The sequence below is a fragment of the Halichoerus grypus genome, chromosome 3 (genome assembly GCF_964656455.1).
Source record: "Halichoerus grypus chromosome 3, mHalGry1.hap1.1, whole genome shotgun sequence".
NCBI classification, from domain to species: Eukaryota; Metazoa; Chordata; class Mammalia; order Carnivora; family Phocidae; genus Halichoerus; species Halichoerus grypus.
Window position 1 is genome coordinate 151,311,526 of NC_135714.1, and position 17,653 is coordinate 151,329,178.

Consider the following 17,653-nt stretch of genomic DNA (forward strand, 5'->3'; position numbering starts at 1 on the left):
AATTGTGAATTTTCCTTTTCCTTTTTGAGACATCGATTCAATTCCTCTAGAGGTGGTGCATATATTTCCTTGAGTGATGTAACTTTGGTATGTGACTTAGTAACATCTTTAATGGATTTTATTTACTTTTACAGTGTTAATCTTATCACTATCATTTCACTGGCTAGAATTCTATGCTTAAATATACTACCTGGTATTCAAAGGAACATATGAACACTGATTTCTTAGGACAAATTGTCATATTCATATTATAGCAAAATCCACATTTTTCAGATCTTTTTAGAATTAGTTTAACACATAATTATAAAAAATCATACAAAATTTATCAATGGGTATGCATAATAAAATGATAGCTAAGAAATGATAGAGTTTAGGTTAGATCACTGGGTTATATTACATCAGAAAAAGCAGTAAATATTAAAAAGCTAAGTATATAACCAAGAAACTAGAAAATAAACCACTGAAGATACACAAACATAGAAAAGGACATGAATTAAAGTGCTATAGGAGTGTTGACAATCCTGACTCCATCTTTGGCCCTCCATCTCGTTCTTGTCCTCTCTTGGGGCTACATGTTCCAGGCCCCTTGGAGATTAATACACACGTACCTTAGAAAAGGCCTGCCCAGGCTGTGATCGGGAAAGGCTTGCTCTGGCCCTCCATAAATTTGTTAAAGATAACACAGTTTCTTGCCTTCCTGACTCACAGCTGGTGCCCCAAGATCTAATGAAAGGTCAGCTATCAATTAGGTGCATGTGAACCCTTTGATCTCATTACAATGCCTTCTGCGTGTCCCCTTGCTCTATAAAATCTGTGGACTAAGGTCCAAACATAGCTGTGCTGCTCTGTATTGCCATCCGCCTGGTCCCCTCTGCCAGTCAGTTATCCTGAATAAAACTCTGCATAAACTCACCTGCTTCGTGTTGTGGTCTCCAAGTGCCTTCTCAGTAGGGAGCACACTTTCTCCTCCCCCACCTTCTACAGGGACTGTTAAGAATTAATAGCTTTTAGAGTATGAAAATCTTTGGAGATATGAAGGAAAAGTGAAAGACAAAGATGAAAAACTATAGGGCAAAAAATGAAGATAAGACAACAGATCCAAGGGAGACTAATACAATGTTGAAAATAATATGGAAACTTAAGATGAGTAAATTTTAAATGTTGAGTGGACGTTTTTTGAAAATGTGACAAACACAGAAACCAATTTTGAACACTGAACATGTTATAATATATAAAGGAATTGGATTATTATTATAAAATCTACCCGCACCAAAACCAGCAGCCCCAGTAGGGTTTAGACATGTCTCCAAATACGCAAAGATGAAAAAAATTCCAGATTCAATGAGAATACTTCATATTACTATGTATGACATCATATACCACTTTTTGTGAAACTAGCATAACAGAATGAAACAATCATATAAGGACAGTATGAAAAAAATAAACTTGAAGGGAAAAGTAATTCCTGAGCCTACATAGTACTACAAGATAAATAAAGGCTAAGGGTTATTTTCTTCCCAAGGCAGTCATGAGTACAAAATTATAAAATATAAAATAGTGGTCTGATTCCCTATGTTTTTACCTCCTTAATCGAGTAAATTTTGTTTATATACTTATTTATTTATGAGTTTAGGTAATCTTTTTTTTTTAAATAGTTGCAGATGTATAAAACTTCCATAAATACTTCAGAGAGTTTTGGTAAATCAAATTCTGCACTCAGTTTCTCCTATTGTTAAATCTTACCTTGCTATCATACCTTTGTCACAAATAATGGAAAATGTTTACACATTAGTATTAACTAATGTCCACACTTGTTCCAAATTTCTTTCATTTGTTTCCAATGTTTTTTTATTTTTTCCTCAGGTTTATGATAGTTCTTTATTCTGATTTTTATTTCATTTTTTTAAAATTTTTTATTTTTTTAATTAACATATTGTTGGGTTTAATGTAGAGCGTGAAATCAGCCATAATACCTAGCTTGCTAAAATGTAACACGGAGGCTGTTGGCTGTGAGGGAAGGTTTCGGAGAAGGGCGTAGGCCTTTGGAATGCCGAGGCCTACGTGACCATGTGATATTAGCAATCATCTTGTGGCACAGGTAGTCTTTTTCAGATTGCTCTGTGTAATATCATTCCCCTCCTCCATTTCTATACTGAATTATTTGGAAAGAAGTCACTCTCTGTAGCACACAGTAAAGAAGTGGGAGTTAAGGACAGAGGGTTGGCATAGAGTATTTGGAATTCTTCTGCTTTAAAAGCTGTTCTCTTCTCCCTCATTTACTTCTCTCTTGAGTCCTTTATTTGTATCAGTATGGGCTGACGTTTATTTTACAATATGTTGTAAATGTACCATATGTTCAGGTTTGACCTTTGAGAGGGCTTTCAGTTAGTTCCTCTGTCCCTTTGACATTCTTTTTGTCTGTTAAGAACTTCCCCATGTTCTGGCGTTACAAGAAGTTCCAAGCTCATATTGCATATTTAAAGCAAAGAGTAAAACATTATTGATTGACAGATAGCATGGGTGTTTTCACAGGAAATCCCAAGGTCTCCTTAAAACACACACACAAAGTAAAACGTATATTTAGGCAGTGGTAAGGCACTATGTAAATTTAGAAAGCGAATTATATTTTTATACCAGCACCAGTTAGTTAGAAAATAAATTACATGCACAATTATATGCACAATATAAAAACACCATAGGTATTTAACCAACTATACGCAATACCTTTCTCTTGGGAACAATAAGTCATTACTGAAATATCTTTAAAAAGAACTAGATAAATGAAGATCTATATCATGTTCATGGATAAAAAGACTCAATATTTCTAAGATAACCATTCTTCCCAAATTGAGGTATAGATTCAATGCAAGCCTCATCACAATTCAATCAGGCTGTGTGTGTGTGTGGTAGGGTGAGTGGTAGGCTGATTTTAAAATTTATGTGGAATTTCAAAGTATCTACAATATCCACAGCAATCTTTGCAAAGTAAAACGTTACTATAGTAACATTACCTGTTTTCAGACTTGCTGCAGTGCTTCAGTAATCAAAACAAGAGAGTACTGGTATAATGTTCAACAGCTAGATCAATAAACAGTGTAATGACTCTGGAAATAGGACAATATTTATATGGTCATTCATTTTTCAATAACAAAAAATGGAGGAAATGAAATCTTTTAAAGAGATGGTGTATATCTCTATAGAATAAAATGGACCTTAACTTCTACTGTATAACATACTAAAGACATTTGAGATAGGCTGTGGACCTTAGTGAAAAACAAAGCTCATAAAAGTTTAGCAAAAAACATGGGAAAATATCTTCATGATGGGAGCACACAAAGATTTCATAAACTACAGAAAAGAAAACATGAAAAATTGATAAATAAGGCTCATCAAAAATAAAAATTTCTCACTGCACAAAGCCACTGCTAAGAAAATGAAACAGAATGGCTACAATTTACAATATTAACAAAAAAGTGGAGTCACCAGAACTTTCAACCATTATTAGTGGGAAAGTGAAAATGGTACAAGTACTGTAGAAAAAGATTTGGCTACTTCTTTTTAAAACTATGATCTAGAGTTTCCTCTCATGTTATGTTCATAGCAATTGAGTTAAATGAATTTTTAAAAAATGCTTAGTTATGATGTTGTGAGAATAAAATAAGGAAAATAAATTAGTGCTGTATAGTCCTTTTCAAAATTTCCGAGATATGCTTTAATTTAAAAAACAAATAAATGTTTGAAAGCTCTTGACTATTTTTTTTTTTAAAGATTTTATTTATTTATTTGACAGAGAGAGAGACAGCGAGAGAGGGAACACAAGCAGGGGGAGTGGGAGAGGGAGAAGCAGGCTTCCCACTGAGCAGGGAGCCCGATGCGGGGCTCGATCCCAGGACCCTGGGATCATGACCGGAGCCAAAGGCAGACGTTTAACTGACTGAGCCACCCAGGCGCCCCTAAAGCTCTTGACTATTTAAAACCATCTTAGAGCTAAACCTACATTTTGATATTTAATAATAAAGTACATGCAAATTCATGCAGATAGATAGCACAATTAAATTTCCTGTCATTAAGGAGGACACGTATTGAATGGACACTGGGTGATATACGCAAACATTGAATCATGGAACACTACATCAAAAATTAATGATGTAATGTATGGTGATTAACATAACATAATAAAATAAAAACAATGAAGAAACACATGCAAATTAAAGCACAGTAAAATTCTATTTTTTTTTTCCTTTAAAAAAGAAAAATAACCGCTGGGCAAAGTCAGGAGTCTGTATCCCACTTCTGGTGTCAACTTAAGGCTCTGTGCCTATTTGTCCTGATGTCCGGCTTTAGGCCAGCTGTCTGTGCCCAGTGACATGGGCTTTATGGTTTGCCTGATCTCCACTTTGATCTATTTGTTGTTCAGACCTCCTGGCTTGTATGTTAGTCCGCCTTATCACCAGCCCCAGGGCTATGGACTTTGATTTACAGTTTACAGTAATGAACTGATTTGGAGTTCAAATCAGGTGTGAAGCCTCCTGATCCAGTCATCTATGCTCCTTTGATGTAAATCTTGGCAACTAAGGTCTATTTATTCTCCTATTGACTAAGTGTGCTAGAACACTAGCCAAATGAAATTAATTCTATACTCCTAAATTCTGTCTAAAAAGCAAAAATACTACCCTGCCTTTTATCTTTTCAAGGAATTAAAAAAATAAATGTCTAATATTTCTACTAATAAATAAATAAATAATAATTAAATAAATTTCCTGTCAAACTCATGCCCACAATATTCAGATAAGCTATATTTATAATAGAACACATGCAAAGGCTAAAAGACATTGGCTAAAACTTGAGTTTTTCCTTTTATTCTTCCTTACCTAAAATTAGGAAATCTCTACAAATTTATAAAATTTCTTAAATCAAAACTAAATCTCTAAATATTTATAAAAACCAAAGTAAAATCACTGGAGTAATTAATTACAACTCTTCATATCTGAATCAGAAATCCTTTTCCAGAAATTGTCATAAGGATGTTTATTATTTGCAAGTAAATGGAGAAAGATAAGTAACAGCAAAGTAAAATAGTGGATTCTCATAAGAGGCTAGTTTGTTGTTGGTGTTGCTAGATAAAATAGGTCATAAATCCTACTGATCTGAACAGAGCTTTTACATTTAACAGGATATTGTTCTATTTAGAAGTAACCTGAATTACCATTACTTACTTTATTACAGCTTTCTAAATCTTCGAACGCTATTACTAAATAAAGCTTTATATTATGAACTGTACTGTGAAAAACATACAGTTTTTAAGAAGTAACTTTTTTCATCCTTGCTTCAATATATTTAAATAAGGCATCACCAAATATGTCTCTTCAAAATGTTTTTAACCCAACCAATAATAGTTGTGAGTTAATATGAGGATTTTTCTTATCTGGTATTTCATTAAGGATTATAGCTTAATATTTCAAACTGATATTTAAAAAAAAGAAAATCCCAGTGCATTAAATGATGGCATATTCTATTCCTACACTCACTAATTACTTACTTCCTTTCTCTTTTTTATATCTTGGACATAAACTAAATGTTTTAGGTAGTTAATTATATATATATGTTATAATATTAATATTGCATATTAGTACATATGTATTTATATACTTCCATCAAGACTCAGTAAATTAATGAATTCAAAACTTTGTAATTAAATTAATTTTTGGTATATTTAAAAATTGGTTAACTTAAGTTGGAAATTTCAAAACCTGGAAAATTAAAAATTATTTAAATATTATTGGAAAAGAATTTTCATAAAAGTATTTTATTTGGTAACATTTTCCAAGTATTTCATTTTCCCTTTTAAATTGGCAACAGTAAATTAACAAAATCACTGTGAAGAATTCACATTAAATTGATTTACTCAAAGCATCAAAGAGGTAAATCTCAAAAGTTGATGGTTTGGGCTCACTTCAGCAACACATGGCTAAAAGTGGAAGAATATTGAGAAGTTGAGCATGGCTCCTTTTCAGGGATGACACACAAATTCATGAAGCATTCCTTATTAAATGAACAAAAGAGTTGATGATTCATCTGCTTCTTCCTATCTAAATGATGTAAGAGGGCAATATCCTAACTTCAGCTACCCTGAAGAGAAATCAAATGACTTAAGAAATGAACATTTAAAATTGAATCTTTAAATCAAATATACTGGAACAATTTCCAGTAAAATAAATTAGACCAATATTGGGAACATTTGGAACCTACTCATCAATTCTTCAAAGTATCTTCTAATAAGCAACTATTGCTGCATTTCTGCCACTTACCACAGAAATCCACCAAGGACTAACAAAATAACACTGCCAAAGTACTTGCCATTGACAAAAAAAAATCTCCCCCTTGTCTCTATTAGCATTATATTGTAAACAGGGGGATGCACATGAAAAGACAGAGCCAAACCATTAAAAAAAAATTAAAAACCGACTGAAACTGGCGTTCTAAATCTACACTAGATACTTTATTTCAGTATTCCCTGGCACTGTTGGAATATTTATTTTATTAAAGCATTTTAAAATTTAACCTCTTATCCAGTCAAACTTACACATCATAAAATTCCCTCATTGTAGGTCTACATACATTTTTTTTTTTTAGTAAATTTATGGAGCTGTGCAGTTATGACTACGATCCAGTTTTAGAATACTCCCATTATCTCAAAAAGCTCTCAAACACTATGTGAAGTTTATTCTGTTCTGACCTCCTTCCACGGCAACCACTGACTCTAAAATTACCTTTGCTTGTCATTTCATATTATGTAATCCTATTATATGTGGCCATTTGTTTATGGTTTCTTTCATTTAAAAATAAAAGAAAGAATTTTTGAGATTTATATTGTAAAATGTATTAGCAGTTCATTCATTTTTTTACTGGTGAATTGCATTCCACTGTACAGATGTATCATATGTTGGTTATTCATTCACTGGTTCATAAACAATACATCACTTCCAGGTTTTGGCTAGTGTTTATAATTCCTCCAAAAATTTCAAGTATATGTCTTTGTGTGAACACATTTTTATTTTTCTTAGTTCTTACAGTAAGTTTATGTGTAACTTTTAAAAAAACTATCACACTAATTTCCCTAAGTGTCTGTAATACATTCTATTCCCACAAGCAATGTGGGGTAGTTCCAGTACTTCACATCTTTACCCACACTAAATATTTTCTTTTTTATTATAGCATTTCTAGTGGATTTAGTGATATTTCTTTGTGGTTTTCATTTGCATTTCCCTAATGAATAACAATGCTAAGAACCTTTTCAATTTCCTGCGAGCCATTCGTATACCTTCTTCACTACATTGTCTGTAAAAATGTCTTTTTCTGGGGGCGCCTGGGTGGCTCAGTCGTTAAGCGTCTGCCTTCGGCTCAGGTCATGATCCCAGGGTCCTGGGGTCGAGCCCCACATCGGGCTCCCCGCTCAGCGGAGAGCTTGCTTCTCCCTCTCCCACTCCCCCTGCTTGTGTTCCCTCTCTCTCTGTGTCTCTGTCAAAAAAATAAATAAAATCTTTAAAAAATAAAAATAAAAAAAATTTTAAAAAGTCTTTTTCTGGGTTTTTTGTTGGATTTTTGTCTTCTTATTAACAAGTCTTAAGAATTTTTCATATATTTTGAATCCAGTCTTTTAGAGATGTATGATTAGCACATTTTCTTCCAGTCTGTAGGTTTTCTCTTTAATGGTTTCTTTTAAAGCACATAGCTTTTCATTTTGATGAACCCTATTTTTTTTTCCTTCTATGAGTTATGCTTCTGCCTTCATTTCTAAAACCATTTGCCCAAACGAAGGTCACACAGATTTTCTCCCCTGTTTTCTCTTAGAAGTCAAAGTAGATTTTTTTCTTACGTCTACAATCTCATTTTGAGTTAGTTGTCAGATGGCATGAGGTAAGAGTTTAAGTTCTTTTTTTTTTTTTCCATGCACATGGCTAGCCAGTTGTCCAAACAAAAATTATAGAAAATACATGTCTATGTCCCCTAGAATTAGCTGGGCATATTGTTGGAAAAGTTGAACATTTATGTAAGGATTAATGAATTTATCAAGTCTATCTGAATGAGCCTACATCCATCTTTTCTCTTTTATTCTGATCATTTGCTAAAGTTTGTCATTTTTGTTAATCTGTTTAAATTGCCAACTTCTAATTTCATTGATTTTTCTATTTTTTCTGTCTTCTATTTCATTGATTTATGCTTTCATCTTAATTATCTTCTTTCTTCAGCTTGGTTTATGCTTAGCTTGTTCTTCTTTTGCTTTTTTTTTAAATATAGGTTATTGACAAAATCTATTTTCAACTAAGCACTAATTTAGGTGCATCCTATAAAACTTATACATTGGCTTGTTTGTTTTTTAATTCAATTTCACTCAGTTCAAAATCTTTTCTGATACCCTTTTGCATTTTGCTTTTGAACCATGCGGTTGCTTAGAAGTGTGTGGTTTGTTTCCAAATATTGTGATGATCATCTATCATCAGTAGGTTTTACAGTTAAATATATGAATAAGTGGGCTTGTATAGGATGTCATTATTAAGTTCCTTTTTACATCTGCTTATTAAAAAGGATATATTCCTAATATATATTTGAATAGTTCCCTTTTTATTTGAAAATTTATGTAATTTTATGGGGCTCCTGAGTGGCTCATTCAGTTAAGCATCCAACTCTTGATTTCAGCTCAGGTCGTGATCTCAGGGTCATGAGATCGAGCCTCGCATTGGGTTCCCATGGAGCCTACTTAAGATTCTCTCTTTCTCTCTCCTTCTGCCCCTCCCCCCTCTAAAAAAAGAAAGTTCTTTAACAAATAAAAATTGCTAAAATTTATTTTTCCATATCTTTAACTAAATGATTTACAAATCAGCAATGCGAAATATGGAAGACTGATCTATCTTTCCTTGTTGGGTAAATATATTTCTCCTTTCTTCACACATTCACCCCCTATAGACAGACACATACAAATGTTTAAGCTATTTGTTCTTTAGATCAATTACAGGGTTTCATATATAGTAATTGATTTTGTACAAATATAAAAGTTAATTGCACTATCAGGACAAGGAAGACCATCTTTCCCAAATCTTCTAATAACACAAGAGAAAGTATTTTCCTCACAATTTTGTTTCATTTGTGCTGTGAATATCCTTAAAAGGTATGTTGCTAATGAACATCTATTGAGTATCCATTCTGTAGTCAACGTAAGACTAAGCAATAGTTCAATACAAATAATGGTCTATTACTTCTCAGCTTCCTGTTACTTTTATCTGGGTATCTTCGACTATGATTTACATTTATTCAACTACTGAATTGCATCCAGTTGGATATAATACCCCACAGATTTTCATGCCCAATATTATTCCTACTTCTGCTTTCAGATATTTGGCATTCAGAAACTGTAAAGCTTAACTCTTTAGAGACTTCCAGCTATAAATATTTAGCTGTTTGAACAGTTTCTGCCTATCTAGGAGTAAAATACAAAGCATCAGGTAATCAGACCTTTCTCCTTGCTCTCTTCTCAATCTAAAAGAAAAAGGAGGTGTGCCTGGTTGGCTCAGTCCATAGAGTATGGGACTTTTGATCTCAGGATTGTGAGTTTGAGCCCCATGTTGGGTAGAGAGATTACTTAGAAATAAAATCTTAAAAAGAAAGAAAGAAAAGAAAATGACTATACTGAAGATTCAGGCAGCCCATTATTCCTTAATGGGTAGAGGGCTACTTTGGGTGTCCATGAGATGTCTTTATTTACAATTTTTAAGAAAAATTTTTTGGATTTTTCTCAGCTCTTTTGTACCGTATTTACAGATCTTACAATAATGCAGTTATAGCTAGGTCAACAAGAGTTTCAATTGGCCTGATTTAAAATGCAAGATATTTGGGCCTGACAATGGTTTCTGGAACTGAATTTATGAACTTTGACTCTAACTTTCATTGTTTTTAGATCAGAGATCGTCACTGTGGATTACCTCTTGATTGGTATGGAAGCTTATAATTGCAGCAGTTCTTTGGAATCCTTTCATCAAAGGTACTCATGCAGAGACTTAAAATACATCCCAAACCATCTATCTGAAAATCTGCATACAGATTATTTTCTGCCTCAATTAAAGTCCAGCTCAGATGGCTAATGTTCTTTGAGTCAGCTGTGAAATGGTTAACCCTCTACCATACACACAAAATGACAAGGCATCCTTTTAAAATTCTGCTCCTGAAAAATAAAATAAATAAATAAATAAAATAAAATAATTCTATTTCTGCTTAGCTAAACACCTGCATCTCAGGTGCAGTAATTTGCACTCAGAAGTGTTGGTTTATTCTTCTCTAACTAGACAATTTGTATGTGTGTTTTCAGTGATTAGTGGTTCTTATTTTTTATTATTTTCTAATTAACACATTTTATTTTAGTCTAAATAATAACAGTGATTTAATTGGCTGATCCCTTAACATTCTTGTTCAAAACATTTTAGTCGATGTACCAGCTTTTGGCAATGTCTCATTTAGGGTGAGAGTCTTGGTTATATAACTAGAAAAGTCAGGAGAAGGGCAAGTCCTTCAGAGGGTAACAGACACTGAAATTACAGTTTTCATGGACACTTCATCAAGCTGTTTATTGCAAATCCTAAACTTATAAACTTCTCATGATAACTTGGAAGATAAATGGTCCCAGAGGAGTAACAGAAACTTCTGGACTATGCAGGTTGTCACTCACTTCTCAAAATAAGGAAGATCTTTTTTTTTTTTTTATAAGGAAGATCTTTTATTGGAAATTCTTCTAATGTCACATTTCTGGATTCCGAATACCTTAATCAGATTCCCTAGAATCATATCCTGGGATGGGGAATCAGCTTTAGATTTATGGGCTTTAGATCAAGGGCTTTAGAATAATGATCTTCTGACAGAAAAGTGTTAAGAAAGAGAGGAAACCGGATAGGGAAGGGGACAGTTCTAAGGAAGAATGTGTTTTTGCTAGAATGCAATGTGAGCTCATCCACACAGGTATTTCTGGAACATGAATGTTACCACTGAGTACATTTCATGTTGAGGCTGGAGGAATGGCCTTTTGTTCACCCAGCTCAGTAGCTCAGCATCAATCAGCCATCACAGGCTACTTAGGTGAGCAAGTGTTGGAGAGAAGGAGGAAAAAGATTATAAAACCATCCAGCCTCAGATGCTTACTCAAGTTGATTCAAGGACAATTCTCAAGAGAAGAATACAGCTGTGCACCAATAGCAGCCTACCATCATGTCAGTTTAGGTGAAGAGGGGTAGCCAGCTGGTGGGGAAGGCGTGCACCAGCCCCTTCCCCAGGATCTGGGGTAGACCACCAATGGTGTCTCCTACGCTAGATAAATATGGCAGGATATTCCGGTTTGCTTAGGCATTTTTACAGAGGAAACAAAAGTAAGGAATAAAAGAAGGGAAGTACCAAATGAGTCCTGAAAATGTGATAACAGCCCAATTAAACATGCTAGTATTTAGGTAATTGGGCTCATTTTCTCACGATTATTTCCAACTACCTCACCCTTTAGTAGGACATTCGAAGTAGTTTATCAACTAACTCATCATTTCTTCCTGTGTCTAGCTAGATTTCTAATAAAATCTCTGAGATGTTATATTTCATTTGACTTTATAACAGACTTTTTCTCTACTCATCCAATTGAATGCATACCAAAGTGTTAAGGGTAAAAAATATTTAAAGGGGTACTGAGGCTTTCACATTTTCATGTCCTTTACTGGGTTGAAATGATAGAAAACCATGACATGGTTATTGAACTATTGCCTCAAGTTCTAAAGTTACACTTTTATTTCACTCTTTGTGTTGCCTTTATAAGTAGTTGGCAAATAGCGCGTCTTTTGTCAGGTGGCTTCTTGCCAACAGGAGATGCTCGAGAGCTCTTGACATGTGGTGACTGGAGAAGGTGCCTACTGCTTTCTGTGCTTTCTGCTTCTGTGTTTCTCATTCTAGCAACTGCCCTTAGTCCTTAGCAGCAGTTGCTCTATCTTCCCTTTCTATATCCTCCCAGAGCATGTATTCCATGCCTTCTCTAAAGTATCAGCCTTTGGAGTCAGAAAACACAGTCATCGTTTCTTTGTTAAATCAGTAGTACCTTTCAGAATATAAATGTCCTAAGCCGAAAATATATTTTGTGTGAACAAGAAGAAAGAAAGGAATTAAGGAAGGGAATGAAGGAGGGAGGGAGGGAGGGATGGAGGGAGGGAAAGAGGGAAGGAGGAAGTGAGGGGGAATGGAGGGAGGAAGGAAGAAAGGAAGGAAGGAAGGAAAAGAAAGAGAAATGAAAGTGTAATATGGTTTGGTTTGGTTTTGCTTTTTTTTTTTTTCTTTCCAGCTGGAAATGGGAAATGGTTGGCTATTCACAGAATTAATCATTTAAATAAACTGACCTATTTCATGACCTTTATAATGTATGTAATTTTAAATGTTAAAACATTTAAGAGAATAAGCTTGTTGTTAGATTTCTGGAAGTTTTAACTAAATATAGATCTTATTCATGAGGTTGCATAGTAATAAACCCGTAATAAGTTAAAAATATCAAATGTTGAAATGTAATTGACACACCTAACCTATAGAACACCGTAACTTAGCCAAGCCTATCTTAAATGTTCTCAGAACACTGAGATTAGACTGCAGTTGGGAAAAATCATCTACCACAGAGCCTATTTGATAAGTGTTGAATATCTGTTGAATACTGCGCTGAAAGTAAAAAACAGAATGGTTATATGGGTGCAGAATGGTTAGTGTATCAGTTGTTTACCCTTGAAATCCTATGGTTGAGAAGGAGTTGCAGTTGCCTGCCACAAGACAGCATCACAAGAAAATGTCCTACCATATATTGCCAGTCCAGGGAAAGACCAAAATTCAATGTCAAGTTTCTATTGAATGGGTATTGCTTTTGCACAATTGAAGAATCAAAAAATTGTAAGTGGACCCATTGTGAGTCAGGGACCATCTGTACAGTGCAATAAATATTAAATTTGAGATACAGTATTTTTTTAAATACTCATTAGTGTTTAGCTTCATTAACTGTGTAAGCACTGTATTTAGAAGAATATTAATTTTCTAGTGACACCAAAGTTGGGAATTATTATACGTGTGGAACTGTACCCCATGTAAATATAAAGCATTGTAAAACATTTAAAAAAAATTCATCTGTAGCCTTCACTAATGAGTAAAAAAATATTTACACTTATAAATTTATGCCTCTGTAAATTAACTAAGGTCACAAAGAAAAAGTGTAGCAAATGAAAAATAAGATATAGGCATTCAAATGGAGTTTGATTTTAGACTCAAATATTATATGTTGTTAATATTCAATAGGGAAGGATGTAGACAATGGGCTTCCATATTAAAAAAAAGTCATAGCAAACACTAGGATTTTTTAGGTATTTATATTTTATTATATTATATTATATTATATTATTATATTATTATATTATTATATATAATAACAATGTTCTAGACATTTTGCTTACCGAGACTTTTTGGTCTCAAAAGATTTAGTCAAGATATTACTTTTATTCCCATTTTGCAGATGAAGAAACTAAGGCACAGACCTATTTCATTGCTTACTCCTTACTCACATATTACTATGTTTAAGTGAGTTGTTCTGTTTTCAAATAAAGATACAAAAGTTATCTCCTAATTAACAACTCTGCCTTGAATTGCTAACATTTATATAAATTAGCTGTGTTCTCTTCTTTTTTTTTTAAAAGATTTAGTTATTTGAGAGAGAGAGGGTGCGTGCACACAAAGTAGGGGGGTGGGAGGTACAGAGGGAGAGGAAGAAGGAGAGAAGCAGACTCCCCACTGAGTGGGGAGCCTGACACTTGTGGCTTGATTCCGTGACCCTGAAATCATGACCTGAGCTGAAATCAGGAGTCAGATGTTCAAACCAAAGCTATCCAGGAACCCCTACCTGTGTTCTCTTCTTAAGCTGCATAACTTCTAAGTAGAAAGGTAACTTATTTAGATATTTTTATATGTACAATGAACAGTTTTTATAAAACATTTATTTGTGGCTATCTGAGTCAGGAAAACCTGGAAACTCTTTGGATTTCATGTACATAAAATTTATATAAAATTAACAACTTTAAATGCCATAATTTGCAGGAAAATCCATAGTTCCTGGCTTTCAATAGTAAAATGATATTTACGCAATGTACTTACAATAGTTTTCTATTGCTACATAACAAATTTTACAAATTAAGTGACAAAATAACACACTTTTTTTTTTTAATTTTACTGTTCTGGAGGTCATAAGCCTGAAATGGGTTTGCTGGTGGCAAATGACTTACTGAATAGTATTTTTTCTAATGTATCAAATTGTTGTTTATCTTCTACCATGTAGGAATACTGAGATTCTGTGCTGATCTCAGAGAATAGAAGTAAACTTGTTTGAGCCCGTAAGTTAAATCAAGCTTTGCCTTCATGAAATAGAAACTATGTATCTTTTTTTTTTTTTTTTACAAACACGCCTCAAATGCTTTAATAGAATTTAGCTTTTCCTTAAACGGTCTTTTCATAGTCAAAACAAACAACAAAAAATACCGAATGTTAAAACCACTTAATAAACTTACAAACTTGAAAAATTAGACACTTCAGATAGGCAATAAACTTCATATTATGAAAGCAATATATTCCAAGTTTCAAAGGTTTGACAAGTTCTCCAGAATATTTTTGCCAGTCGATGGAAACTCCACAATCTTCTGCCAAGTAGGACTGTCATTCACTGGTTTGAGTTCGAATCCATTTCAAGGCATGTCTTGGTGGCACAGTAATGGTGGGATGATAAAATGTGCAGTCAGGTCTTGTACACTGAGTGTTAAATCTGCCTTGTTTTGGATGATAGAAGGGACATTCCACTTTCTTACAAGCAGGGAAATAACGGCACAGTTGGCTACTAGAAGGTGAGGCTGGTGTTGCAGTTGCTGGTTTTGGAGGCAGTATTGGAATTCTTCTACTCATATGAGTGAAGGGACAATCTGGTTTAGTACATTTTGCATCATATTTACAATTTGGATGAACAAACATTTTTCAGCCAATTTACAATTGGGGAAGGCTTTGCAAGGTGAAACAGGGTGATGGTAAGCACACTCATCCCCATTTTTACAGGCAGGTCAGTACTTGCAACACTCCAAAAGTTTTTCTGGTTTCTGGACCACATTCAGTTCACTCATCTCAGCATTTGAAAAGCTACCATTTGGGTCATCGAGCTGCCTGCTCATCGACGGCAAGTGCTGTGGGTGGAGGAGACCTCTGAGTCCCTTGTTTGAGGCTGCAGTTTGGTTTACAGGTTTCACTCCTTCAAAGCACACATCCTCCTCTTGATCTGACATGTATCCTGGGGGGCTGGGGACACCACCCGGCATCACTATAAACTTGGGACTTGCAGGTTTATCTGGTTGTATAAGATCTCGTGTCTGCATAAGGTGTCCTGAAAGTACCCGAACGGTATCTGCAGTCTTCATCCCCGACTCTTGGTTTGGTGCCACTACTATTTCCTCAGACAGCTTCGGCTTCTCCAGAATAAACGATCTTGTGTCTGCATGGACCAGGGATTCCATGTCAGAGTAATCTTGACTGCTCTATAGAGTTTCTGCCACGACTGGGTCAATTTGCAGTCTGTTGAGTTCCTTGGCTTTTTTCTATATTATCTCCCTTTGTTTCCTCTTCTTTAATGGGGCTACTTATTCTGGGGGTCCTGCTTTGCCCCTGGACCATTTCTGCCAGCAATTTTTCTTGAGAAGTTCAAGTTCTGGGAGCAATTGGAAGTGTCTGTTTCTGTGAGACTGTAGAATAGTTAGTTGTTTTTGTGACAGATTCTTGAGCTTCAGAGATAGCCTTCAAAATGAGATTCTTGTTAGCTTGTTAGAAGGTGGCAGTGAAGGTCTCCTCAGGCTTTGCTGGCACTGACACTTGCGGAGATGCTTCCTCTACGAGACCCACAGTCCTCCCCTTCCTCCTCCTCTTCTCCATCATGAGTGAATTTTTTTACTTTAACAACTGAACTTACCACAGGCAACTTTCTCTTCCGAAAGTTTCTTCCTCAATACTCATTTTTTCTGAAAAAAGGACTATAAGTCTCTTCGAAGCTGTTAAGCCTTTCCGGTTCACACAAACGTCCTGTTTCATATACGCAGCTGTTCTGTGTATCAGGTTGCTTGGCAGCATGAATACTGTTTGGCTGCTGCTGAAATTGCAACCTGTTTAAATGAGCAGCACTATCTGCATTTCGACTTGCAGGTGGTTGATAAATTTCAATAGAAGGACCAGAAGAACCCCATATGCAAGTGTCACTGTAGGTTTTTTCTGAGATAAGGGATTCTCCTGCACAAAATTGAGGTCTTCATCAATGAGATCATCTGGTTCTGGCTTAATATCAATCACATCTTCAGAGGGTGCTGGCTCCGTCAGGGGCTTCACAGTTGACATTAATCGGGTTGCAGCTCCATCATCGTAAGTCTGTCTGACGGTAGTGGTTTTTTGCTCCTGTGAACTAGTAGAAATCCTGGAATCTCTTTTTTCAGGTCTAGTGCTAGCAACCGGAAGAGGTGGCACTGCGGCTTCATGCCTTCTCTCATCTCCCCGACTGAAACAGCTCTTGTTTGAAGACACGTTATTATCAAAGATGTTAGTATCAGAAGACTTAAGACTGGAAGGGTCCGTTGTAACAGAGCGAAGTTTATCTAACACACCATGAAGCCATACGGTGAATCGAATTGTGTTGTTCCCTAGAAACAGGGCAGGTCCTCTGTCATTTGGTCCTGACTTTTCTTGTTGGCCACCATCACCATAATGTAATCAGGAAATTCTTCATCAACATAAGCTCCTAATTCTTGCAATTTCCCCTTAATGGCACTCCGGATCTTGCGGCTGATCTCGGTGCCGATTTCCACGGCTCCCAGCGGGCGGCGGGCTCAGCACTGCGTGGCGCTGCGCTTACCCAGAGCCCCAGGCCGGCTCCCAGCCCCGCAGCTCCGCCGCCGCAGCCGCCAGTCACCAGCGCTGCTCCCCGCCGCACGATCTGCGTGACCCGCCCCCACCGGCCCGGCGCCAGAAACTATGTATCTTTTTACAAAATATTTTATTTATATATTTGACAGAGAGAGAGAGAGAGGAGCAGAGGGAGAAGCAAACTTCTCACTGAACAGCGAGCCCGATGTGGGGCTCGATTCCAGGACCCTGGAATCATGACCTGAGCCGAAGGCAGACGCTTAACTGACTGAGCCACCCAGGCGCCCCAAACTACGTCTCTTTAAATATGATGTGAAAACTAAGATAACATATAAATCAGGAGATGCCATTAGGAACATATAGACTGTTTCTTTCATGAGTATATGTCAGTGTGCTAAATCTCAAGTCATTGCAAGTAGAGACATGATAAAGCTGCTCTTATGAATCAAGAGTAGGAAGCAAATCAGCTAAAATACAAAAGCCACTTCTGGCAACGTAAAGATTTTTGTTTTGTTTTGTTTATATTTGTTTGGCTGAAGTCATCTCTATAAAAACACTTGAGAGGATTCCAAACAATGTAATTAATGGGGAAAGCTGAAATTTAACTAAGGAAGATGTAAAGTGTAAATACAGAATAAAATGAAATAAAATTCTGTGATCTCCCAGGTTTTAT

The 17,653-nt window shown here is 35.5% G+C and overlaps 1 non-coding gene and 1 pseudogene across 1 annotated transcript; one reads left to right on the forward strand and one right to left on the reverse strand.

The window, feature by feature from the left end:
- Positions 1–5,947: 5,947 nt before the first annotated feature.
- On the forward strand, positions 5,948–6,051 carry LOC118535843 (U6 spliceosomal RNA). The gene has a single exon (XR_004917372.2). It is a non-coding gene; the product is annotated as a U6 spliceosomal RNA (small nuclear RNA).
- Positions 6,052–14,564: 8,513 nt separating this feature from the next.
- Positions 14,565–17,024, reverse strand: LOC118535795 (zinc finger CCCH domain-containing protein 14-like; annotated as a pseudogene).
- Between the last annotated feature and the right edge of the window lie 629 nt (positions 17,025–17,653).